An 11,032-nucleotide genomic window follows, 5' to 3' on the forward strand; every position below is an offset into this window, starting at 1 on the left:
AATAACTTTTGCCTTCTTCACCACACTCTGATGTTGCTTGGACACATGTCCCAGTTTTCACCTGTGAAATGATGGGAGATATGTAAATGGTGGCTAAATCTAGCCAGCCAATAATGGTTTTTGTTTTTAAAAGGAGTGAAAGACAGATGCCGACAATGAGCTATACTGAACAGTAGCCCACAGTGCAGGCTCCTGTTGTCAGCCCTGCTAATTTTGTATGTCTGACACCAGCACATTACCAAGTGTTCAAGCAAAGTAGTCATTAAATCAAGTTTGGAAAATGTAGGATTCCCACTCCCAGAATCCCCTAGCCAGCATGAGCATCAGCCTATCTTTAATCACAAGCATCAACAGCCATCCAAAACAGATGACCATCAGATCTTGGAAAAGTTACTTTGCAGGACTATTTTTCCAAGCTCTGATGGTAAGCTATTTTGAATGGCTGTTGATGCTTGTAAATAAAGACAGGCATTTAAATTTAAGATCTGTAATAAATAAAATAACAGAGCAATACTTTTCATGCACCCCACCCTCTAAATTAAGTATTGACGCCCCCACATTTCCCAGATTCCCTCTAGGCACTATTGGCTTACACTTTAAATGGTATGATTAGTTATCTTAGCAGTTAATCAACTGCACCGCACACATCAAGCAACAAAATAAAACTGCTAACACACTTTATTCATGGCAAGTTTCCAGCAAAGTTAATAACATTTAATGGCACACTATTTATAAGGTTCTGTAAAATTTGAATGTGTTGGGTCTTGCGTATAATTCTTGTCATGACCTAATAGTGCCAAAAAGTGGGAGGAGGGCTCAGATAAATGAATGTACTGATCAAAGGAAGCATTATAATAACAAAGGGTGTTACTGTGCAGAACTTCTACTAGATTCAGTAAGTCATCTTTTATTTATTTTTTTAAACTCCTCTATGTTTTAGTTTGAACTGGTTCTCATATTTTAAACACCAAGAGCAAAAGACAAGCTCAGATGGTGGTGATAATCAGTAATCTGGAATTAATTAGAGCTATTTGCCATACAGATCACCTTATTTAGCATTCTGTTATTCGTCAGGTCAATGGAAGAGCACACATTTTGCATGCAGAAGATCCAGGTTCAGTTCTTGGACCTTCAGACAGGCCAGACAGAAACCTGCATGGCGTACTTAATTTGTGCTAAAACTAAGTAATTTGAGATACAAAGGGAGAGTGACTGCTTAAATACCTTAAAAGGACCAGATCCTGTCTAGTTTTGGAAGCTAAGAAAGGCCAGTCCTGGTTAGTACTTGGATGAGAGACCACCAACAAATACTAGGTGGGCAATTCATACTCTCATACAGACAAAACCCCTCTGAATAAATCTTGCTAAGAAAACTCCATGATAGTTGAGGAATTGATAGGAATGACTTGAAGGCATGCAACAACAACAACAACAGAACATATTTCAGAGGAAGGAATTGGAAAAACCACTACTGAGTATTCCTTGCTGAAGAAAATCCTATGAAATTCAGGTAACTTGAAGACACACACCCACATGCAGGGTAGGAGTGGGGAAATGATTTTCTGGAACTTAATGAATTGTGTTCTCCCTTTGATTCCCCCTTCTCCTGAACCCTGGGAATAAAATCCTCTTGAGTTGATTTTGGACCAGAAAAGGCTTTGCCTTCCCATCCAAATGATGAAGTGTTGACCTGCCCATTATGAATGAAATGACAAAGATTTTTAAAAGGAGAGGGAGAAAAGTAAATGGAGGCTCAACAATAGACTGTTCATCAGACCTTGAAAAAGTTGCTTTTTGGAATCCACTTCTCAGAATTTTCCAGCCAGCGTGGCTAGTGATTTAATTAGCAGGGAGATTCTTAGAGTTGTCATTTGTTTGTTTATTTATTTAAAAAACCTTTCCTGTTGATTGTGGCATTCTGGAAATTGTAGTCCAAAAAGATAATATTCCCAAGCTAACATATAGTTTGGTTCTACGCTTGCCAGATTCTACAGCTGGAGGACTTGTAATCAGCCCCCTGACACATCTGAAACCAGATTTTTAATGTATTACTAAGCTTTATTAGAGCAATCATGCCAATTAATCAATTACAGTTTTTAAGCCAAACAGAAACTAGTTTTAGCCTTTTCAATAGTCAAAGGCCTTGTTACAGCGGCATTGTTATTAGGGTGACAATTGTGACTTTGAATTAGTTTCTCAAGGGATATAACCTGAAGAGAATTATTGAGTACTGAAGATCTCACTGGGAGAGTTTACAAAAGAAGCTATATCCTTTAAAGCACGTAGCAAAATCTGGTTTGGAAGACACAAAAGGGCATGGAATCATGTATGAATGTGGCTGTAATGGAGAGTGTCTTGGTTTCATTGAGTTGTGTGAGATTCCCACAGCCCTGAACAAACAGCTCTAGGCCTTCTATTTCCTTCACCTTTGTTCCCCTACTTTGGAATTCTTCAAAGAACACATTACCAAGCCAACTGGATTCACTACAAAGCTGCAATGTAGCTCTTTTTATCGCAATGATCAAGACAACAATTGTGTGCCGACAAGAAAAGAACAACCAAAACCATCAAGCAAACATTAAAAGAACAATTCCAGAGATAGTTGCCTTTGAACTGTAATAATGGGCAACATTCAGTCCGAAATCTGAATTCTGTGTAAAAGAATTCATTACGAACTGCCTTCCCTTGTAATTATCTGAGCTGCTGGCAGCATGTACTTTCAGCAGCATTAATTTTGTCAAATGTAATATTTTATAGGCTTGCTGAACTCCACACAATTGTTGTATTGTCAAGCTGCTTTTATAGAGTTAGTTTTGTTTGTTGTAGAGCCCCTTTATGAAAACCAAAGGAATCTAAATTTTGCCTTGGCTTTGTTCCAAACCACAGAAAACAGAGTACTGTTTGACAAGACATTGTCCTGAAGTATTATTGCATTTATTAAAAAGAATGTTCCTTTTTGCTATAGCCCAGAAGCAATTTTAACTGAATAGTAGCAGACACTAACAACTGAGAATCAATGTTCTCTTTGGAAAGAATTCAGCCACTGCTGTTTTAGTTTTGGAGCCAAACTCTATAAATACTTGCTGGCAACTATTCTGCCTGCATTTTGTGTGCATGTTTGCGTGAGTGGTTTTATCACAGCAGAAAAATGAAAGAATAATGGAGTTGGATTCAGCCTTACACATGGAGGAACACATTGAAATCAATCATAAAATTAGTTAATTTCAGTGGGTCTGCTTTAGGTTTAACCAAGTCTTTATCCAACCCAACCAAGGGGCTCTGCAGACCAGCCATTAAGGCCAGCTTGGGTAGCAGAGTCGGGCTGTGGCATCCACACGATGCACACCCTGACTCCACCCCCATGGCAGCATGATGCCATGCACCACACCACAGGGCACTGTGTTTAGATGACACAGCGCCAAAGGAGTCCCATAAAGCACCGGCAGCTACGGCACCCTTTCCAGGGCACAAAAAGGAGCCGCATTTAGCAGCTCCTTTCTGTCCTATGGAAAGGCCAGATTGGGGGTGCGGCATGCGGTTGTTGCAGCCCCGATCTAGATAAGACAGAGGTGGCAGCAATGCTGCCTCTCCAGGTGAGATCTGAACAGCCCCCAAGTCTTTATCTAATCCTGTGGCTGTACTCCTATTGGCTAGCCCTAATTAGAGCAGACCCATCAGCACTAACACTGAGATTTAGGGCTATGCCTGTTAAATCACTGCTCTGACTTGTGTGTGTGTGTGTGTGTGTGTGGCTTTACTATTCATGCTCGGATGTGGAATCAATATTAGTCTGTGAGATATAGCTTCATTAGCTGGTTTATACAAATATTTATATACTGCCTTTGCAGCCTGGCAAAACTGAAAATATCTTGACCACTTAACTTTATAGGTTGTAATTATTAGGATCTTGAATTAGGCATCGATATGAATATGAGGCCATTGCTCTGTTTTGTGCAATTAATAAAGTACGCACTTGAAAACCTACTGGCTGCCATATTTTATTCTAGCTGCACTCTCCATGGACCATTTTTCATGTTGTATGTTGTAGCACACTAGAGATGACCTCAAGCATGTATAGCTAGCCAAATTTCACTTTTCCAGGAAACGATAGAGCTGTTACATTTAGAAAATGAGTGTGTGCACACTCATTGTGCCCAGAAAATTCTAGGAGCAAGGTTTGATTTAGGAGCACCATCTCACCTTCAGAGGGTATACAACCTTCTCCCATCCAAGAATAGGCTGTGTCTCCATTCCAAGATTATTTTGTTTACTGATCATTTTCTCAATCTAGTCTGGATTAAACCATTTTGTCAACTCATATCATGGGGGTCCCCAAAAATTATTTTTCCAAGACTGACCCAAGTGCTCATAGGATACAATCTCCACCATTCCAAATTGTTGTGATGGTGGGGGTGGGAGTTGTAGTCTAGCCACATTTAATAATAATAATAATAAATTTTATTTGTGTTTCCCCGCCTCTCCCATAGGATCGAAGCGGGGTTACAAACTAATTAAAAACCATTACACAATCTCATAAAAACAGGATAAATAAACTCCAATATAAAATTCTACAAACTCTATGGACAACATACAGCAGGGTAAGGCAGGGAATCAATAGCATCGAAAATACTATTCATTCTACAGAGGGGAAGGCTTGGTAAAAGAGAAAGGTTTTAAGTCTCTTCTTAAACGATTCCAGGGGGATCATAAGACGGAGCTCCTTGGGAAGACTATTCCAGATCCGCAGGGCTACTACAGAAAAAGCCCCCTGGGATGTGGAGACATATCTGGAAGATGGTATTTCCAACAGGTTCTTCCTGGATGTTCTAAGTGTGCAGGGCGGATTATATTATATTTAAGAATCACTGGGTGGATTATCTACAAATCAGTCACTCTGGAGTAGCTCTAAACCACCGCAATCCTATATATGTCTCAATGAGTTCAGTGGTGTTTATTCCCATGTAAAAGCCAGTACATGATTGTGGTCTAGTAAATTTCACTGAGATTGCTCTCAGTTAGGTAGCTTGTGAAGTCTGGACTGGGTTCATTTTCCAGCTTTCTCCTGATCCATATTCAGACATGCAAAATGTTAATTTGAAAAATTAAGCACAAAACCTCTGGCTGCGAAATTAAAAAATATTTGGGAGGAATAATGTATAAAACTTAGATGAGATTCCACGGCAGCCTGACTAGCAGCTCAAAAATGGGAGATTACATTAAAATGTAATCATGAAATCATGCATTATTTATACCATCATAAGAGCAGCACTGGGTCTCCCACGTTTCATATTATTGTATTATTTACTTCAAATTGCAAGTCTTCAACCTATTAAACATAAATGTACTTTCTAAAAGGATATTATTTTAAGAAAACAAATTATTTTGATTATCTTTCAAAATCCCTCAAAGCCCCATAGGCAGAAATAATCCCCTTAACATTAATTGCTGTTTTACTAAATGAACTTGTTTATTTTAAAGCCCCAGATCCAACAGAAAAACTCATTAGGACACAACTATTCCCAGTGCAATCCTAATCTGGAAGTGAATAGCCCTGCCTGTCTGTGATACTGGCTGGGTAATGCAGCTAAAACTGCAATTGTATAGGCACTTGCTAGGATGTGCTTGCTAAATGAATACAGGGTTATTTCCAAGTTATACATGGATAGCATTGTATGGTTAAGGCCCACTGCTGTACTACAGTGTAATTCCCACAGGGATCAATTGGTCCTAGGGCACATTTCTACAATAGAAATAATGCAGTTTGACACCACTTTAAGTGCTGTAGTTCCAGCCTATGGAATGCTGGGATTTGTAGTTTTACAATTTAGCCTTCTCTACCAAAGAGTACTAGTGCCTCACAAAGTTACAAATTCCAAGGCTTTGTAAGATGAAGCCATGGCAGTTAAAGTGGTGTCAAACTGCATTATTTCTATGGTGTAGATGCACCCCTAATCTCTAGTATAGCTAACCAGGACAAAACCTTATGTATGTGAAGAAATGAAGCCCTTTACAGAGCAAGTACCATATCCAAAGCCAGATGGTGCTGCTAGTGGGGCAAACTTCATCTTCGGTCTTTCCATCTCTTCCACTGGTTCCAGCAAAAGATAATTCACAGTTAGCTCCAGGTTGCATGTAGTTCACAGTCTTTTTGGAGTGGGTGGTTCTAAGGAACAAGGTGTTTTAGCTCCTGTGGATCCATGGGCATCTTGCTCCTCACCTTCTGACACACAAAAATACTTGGAACATAGAAAAGTTACTTTTTTGGTTTACAACTACCAGACTTCCATGGTGGTGGTGAATTTTGGAAAGCAAAGTTTCCAAAGTAACCACTCAAAGCCCATCATGCTTTACGTTTGTCCCTGTGGACAAAACTACAACACCCAGAGAGTACATTGGTGGACACTCTGCACTGCTGAAGCTTTACGCTAATGTTTGTTTATGTGTATGCAAACGTACGCAAGGGATATACATACCTTGAGGGATTGGCTGCTGTCCCACCATCTGACTTCCTCCCTACTGGTACATATAGCCACATTTACAATAATTCTTAAGGCACTTCCAAAATAGATGTTAGTACAATATAGATGTTCCACTATTAAGAATTTACCTATAGCCTTTGCCCAGCAATAGGACTGCAACTTCCATGCACTTTACTGGCAAGCAGTCCTCTTTTCTTATGTTTGTTCACTCAGATGTAAGTTCCACTTAATTTGATGGAATTTACTTCCTGACAGGTATGGAATAATAGTAAAAAGCCACACACAGTGGTGCCATTGTAACCCCTATAGATGATTGCTTTGGCCTGTTGGGTGGGGAAATCCTAAAGAAGAGCTGTACTTACTAGATCAGAGGGAGAGTTGGAGTTAGAGAGAAGCTGTAGTTGCCAGAACTAAGGAGGTGCCCTTTACATCTTAAATATGGTGGTGGGATTTTCATTTATGTATTTATGAGGAAACAAACTGGTAAACGCTTTATAGTGAAATTTCTATATTGCACTTGCATCTACTGTTTTTTGTATCTTTTATTTAAGACTTTAAGGCTGTATCCATATGTTGCAATACTACTGAGCAGCAACACAGAAGAGTCCTGCAATAATGTCCTACGCTTGGCATCCTATTGGATGCATGCAACTCTGGGAATGGTGTATTTGGTGTTTATCACGTGGAGGTTTTTGCAGCTCAGATCCGACGTGACTGCAGGTCCAATGATGCGAATTCACGCGATAACATGATGTGTTATCACACTCAATTCCTTTCTGTGGGGTCTCCATCCATGGTGCTTCCGCAGTGATTCCAAAGTGACCCCTCATATTGGTGAAATCGGTAACAAGCAAATTCACAGAAATTGCTTCCAAGCTCACTTTGATTTCACTCTGAATTGGTCTGGTGTGGAATGCAACTTTGTTTCTGCTCTGGTACACCACCGCAAACCCCCTGGTTGCAAATTTCCCATGATGCAGCGCTGCAATTTCTCCCATTTCCTTTCGGTGGTCCTTTCACTTTCAGGGCAACTTTCAGGGCAACTCATTTTTTGGGAATATATATATGAGTGTGTATGTGTCTGAATGTGAATATACAGATATGTCTGTCTGTCTGTCTATGTGTGTGTTGAAACTGCTGAAATGGAAGGGAAAATTTAAAAAGGGGATGAAGAAGACACAGAAATATTCACAAGGCAAACATTCACGCAATCATGCAATTATGCGAAACAGAGAACAAGAACTTGCGCCCCCTTTCACCCCAGAAACGTACAGGGTCACGATGCGTTCAGACCCCCACTGAGCATAGCTGAACCAGGAGTCACCCCGGGTCTGAGCTGCAAAAACTTCTGTGTGATAAACATCTGTGTTTAATATATAATTTGTTATATTTTTGCTAAAAAATACTGACACTTAACCTGTGATCATGTTTGCAATATCCAATTATAGTTGGTTCATAGAACCTAGAAGGTGATACAAAGCTGTTGCACATGCAATATAGACATTCCACTATAAAGAATTTACTCATTTGTTCCCTCCTAAATACAGATCCAGCTCTCCCTCTCTTTTGGAACTGAATTAGTGAGCACAGCACTTTCTTTAGTGTTTCCTCACCAACTAGGCCAAACAGATATTTTATGAGTTATACCATCAGAGGCCTAAATAACTTAAAAAGGCACCAGATCCTGTGTGAACTTGGAAGCTAAACATTTCAGCCCTGGTTAGTATTTGGATGGGAGACTTTCAATGACTATCAGTGCTGTAGAGTATATTTCAGAGGAAGGAACTGATAAAACCACTTCTGAGTACAGTATTCCTTGCTTAAGAAAACCCTATGAAAATCATAGTAATGCATAAATCAACAGGCAACTTGAAGGCACAGATAGACAGACATACCACCAGAGCAGGATTTTGGCTCAAAACCATTGAGTCCGAAATTCCATAATTGCACCAGTTTTATTTCAGGATCATTTCAGAGCCATGCAAAGTCCTTCACTCTAGACTAGAACATCTTCTTATGCTAGTAATGATCAACGTTACTGTTTAAAGTCTTGATGGAGGACAACTCAAGCCAATATAATTTGAATTGGCTATAATTTGAAGGAGTAACACAGTCCAAGTAAAAGGCATCATCAGTACTAAAGCATACCACCTCTGACAAAAGACTATGGCGGGTTACAAACGGCCCTCAAGGGGCCAGACCACGAGGCTTCCCTGCGCAGTGAAAAAGGAGCGCCGAAATGGTGCTCCTTTTCGAAACGCAGAAGTGGCGCCGTGAGGGGTGGAGCGCACCTTCGCGGCATCACTTCCGCCGCAACACGTCTGGACGCACAGCGTCCAAGACATCAAAATGGCGGCGCCCATGTGGATGGGCGCCGCCATTTACGACGCGCTCCGCACGTACTGAGAGGAAGGGCCGTCAGGAAGGTAAGAACCTTCCTAACCCTAATACGGCCCTTCCTAACCCTAGTACGCGCGAAGCGTGTACTTTATGGTGGTTTGTAAACCGCCTATGTGAGGCCTGGGCTTCTCCTTATACATGTAGATTATGGCTCAAAATAGCAGTGTGAGAGATCAGAGATGGAGATGATTCTGCAGTTGTCTCTTAATTTAAGCAAAAAAATATTCCCTGCTCTGCCCAAATTATAGCATCAAACTTGGAGATTTTAAAAAAGTGAAGGCACAGAAATGTATTCAATATTCCTTTGCTTCCACATGTCTTCAAGGGATTTGAAAAAAAAACACAGAATGAAACTCACTTTTTCACCTCTTTTTGGTGGACTTGTTCCCCTCAGATGTCTCTACTGTCAATACACCAATGATAATAAGCAGCAGTGTGTTTTCATAGCCATCTAACACTAGTGTTCAGTTAATTTACTGGCATTGCTTGGCTGTGTGTGTGTGTGGCCCAGATCTGTTGCTTGTGGAGTAAAGGAATAGGGGGAAATGTGGTGGTTGTATGTTTTCTAAGTCACCTTGGGAGTCCTCCAGCCTTGAAGTCACTGCTGAAAAAACATCAACAACATCTTTCCTATCTTTCCTCCAGCACACTACTTCTCATGCATACTATTTCCCTCTTTTCTCCATGTTATCTCTTGCAGCAGACTTGTACCAAAAAAAAAAAAAGTATGCAGGAAAGCTTGAGGCAAAGAGGCTTTTGACATGTTAGCCTTTTGAAAAGCCTGTGAATCCTCTCCAGATACATAATCCAACACTGTGAATAAGCCTGTGTGTAGATGTGGGTGTTCCAGTTACATCATAAAACCATCTTGTGAACCACTCTTATGGTTCACATCAAATAGTGCTTTATGTGCCTAACTTTCATTCACATGCAAGCAAGACCTGTGTGTGTGGTGTGTATCATATTTCTGCAATATACTCAAGGTGCCTACTAGTCTCTCCTCTAGCACAGCATGCATAGCCTTCCCCAACCTGATACCTTCCAGAAGTTTTAGATTACAACCACAATAATCCCAATGCTTATGTACTATGACTGATTAGTGTTTCACCCAAAATAGTAGAATTCAAAGATATGGCCATGTTAGTTTGTGGAACCAGTATGTAGAGAACTTGTAGCACCTTTGAGACTAACTGAAATAAAGAAGTTGGCAGCATGAACTTTCATAGACTTCAGTCTACTTCCTTAGATGCATATATGTCTGTCCCTGGTTTCTGCTTCACTGTATCCATTTGAGGAAGTAGTTTGAAGTCTACGAAAGCTCATGCTGCCAACTTCTTTATTTCAGTTAGTCTCAAAGTTGCTACAAGATCTCACCCAAAATAGATGTAGAGCACAAAGTTGGGTAAACCTATACCATCTTGGATTCCTGCAGAATCCTAAAGATCATCATAGTCAAATGCTACCTCAAAAATGTAACAGTACTATCTGAAGTTTCAACAGCCCATAGGATACAGGTGAAGACTCCAACCCATTTTTTCTCCCTCCCATAGCCCTGTATACCCCATTGCCCTGTTCCATCCACATAAAGAAACTGACTGGTGCTCTGTCTTTCTTCACTTCTGAAGTTGTTGCTGTTGTATGCCTTCATGTTGTTCTGACTTATGGAGAATCCAAGACAAACCTACAACTGGGTTTGCTTGGTAAGATTTGCTCAGAGAGGTTTGCCTTTGCTTTTCTCTGAGACCAAAAGAGTGTGACTTGTCCAAGGTCACCCAGTAGGTTTCCATTGCTGAGTGGGGATGTGAAACCTGGTCTCCAGAGTCATAGTCCAGTACTCAAACCACTACATCATACTGACTGGCAGAAGGTAAATTTAGTTGGTTGGAGCAAGTCATATGGCTCACACCATGCTGTCTTCTAACAAAGGAGAGTGATCAAGAGGAATAGCTATGGGACCACTACTGCTGCCTCCAACCTCTTCCATCCAAAGTGGTTGTCTTATTCTGCCTTATAGTGAGGCTAATCCTGAGGAGTTACTCTCATTTGCAGGGAGAGAGCTTTTATATTAATGCCATGCCACCTATCTTTCTAATGTTTCTTTAAAGTAAACCTAGCCATCTATACACAGATGTATAGGTATTCTCCACACTATT

The sequence above is a fragment of the Sceloporus occidentalis genome, unplaced genomic scaffold, assembly GCF_023333645.1.
Source record: "Sceloporus occidentalis isolate IW3139 unplaced genomic scaffold, rSceOcc1.0.p SCAF_1, whole genome shotgun sequence".
Taxonomy (NCBI): domain Eukaryota; kingdom Metazoa; phylum Chordata; class Lepidosauria; order Squamata; family Phrynosomatidae; genus Sceloporus; species Sceloporus occidentalis.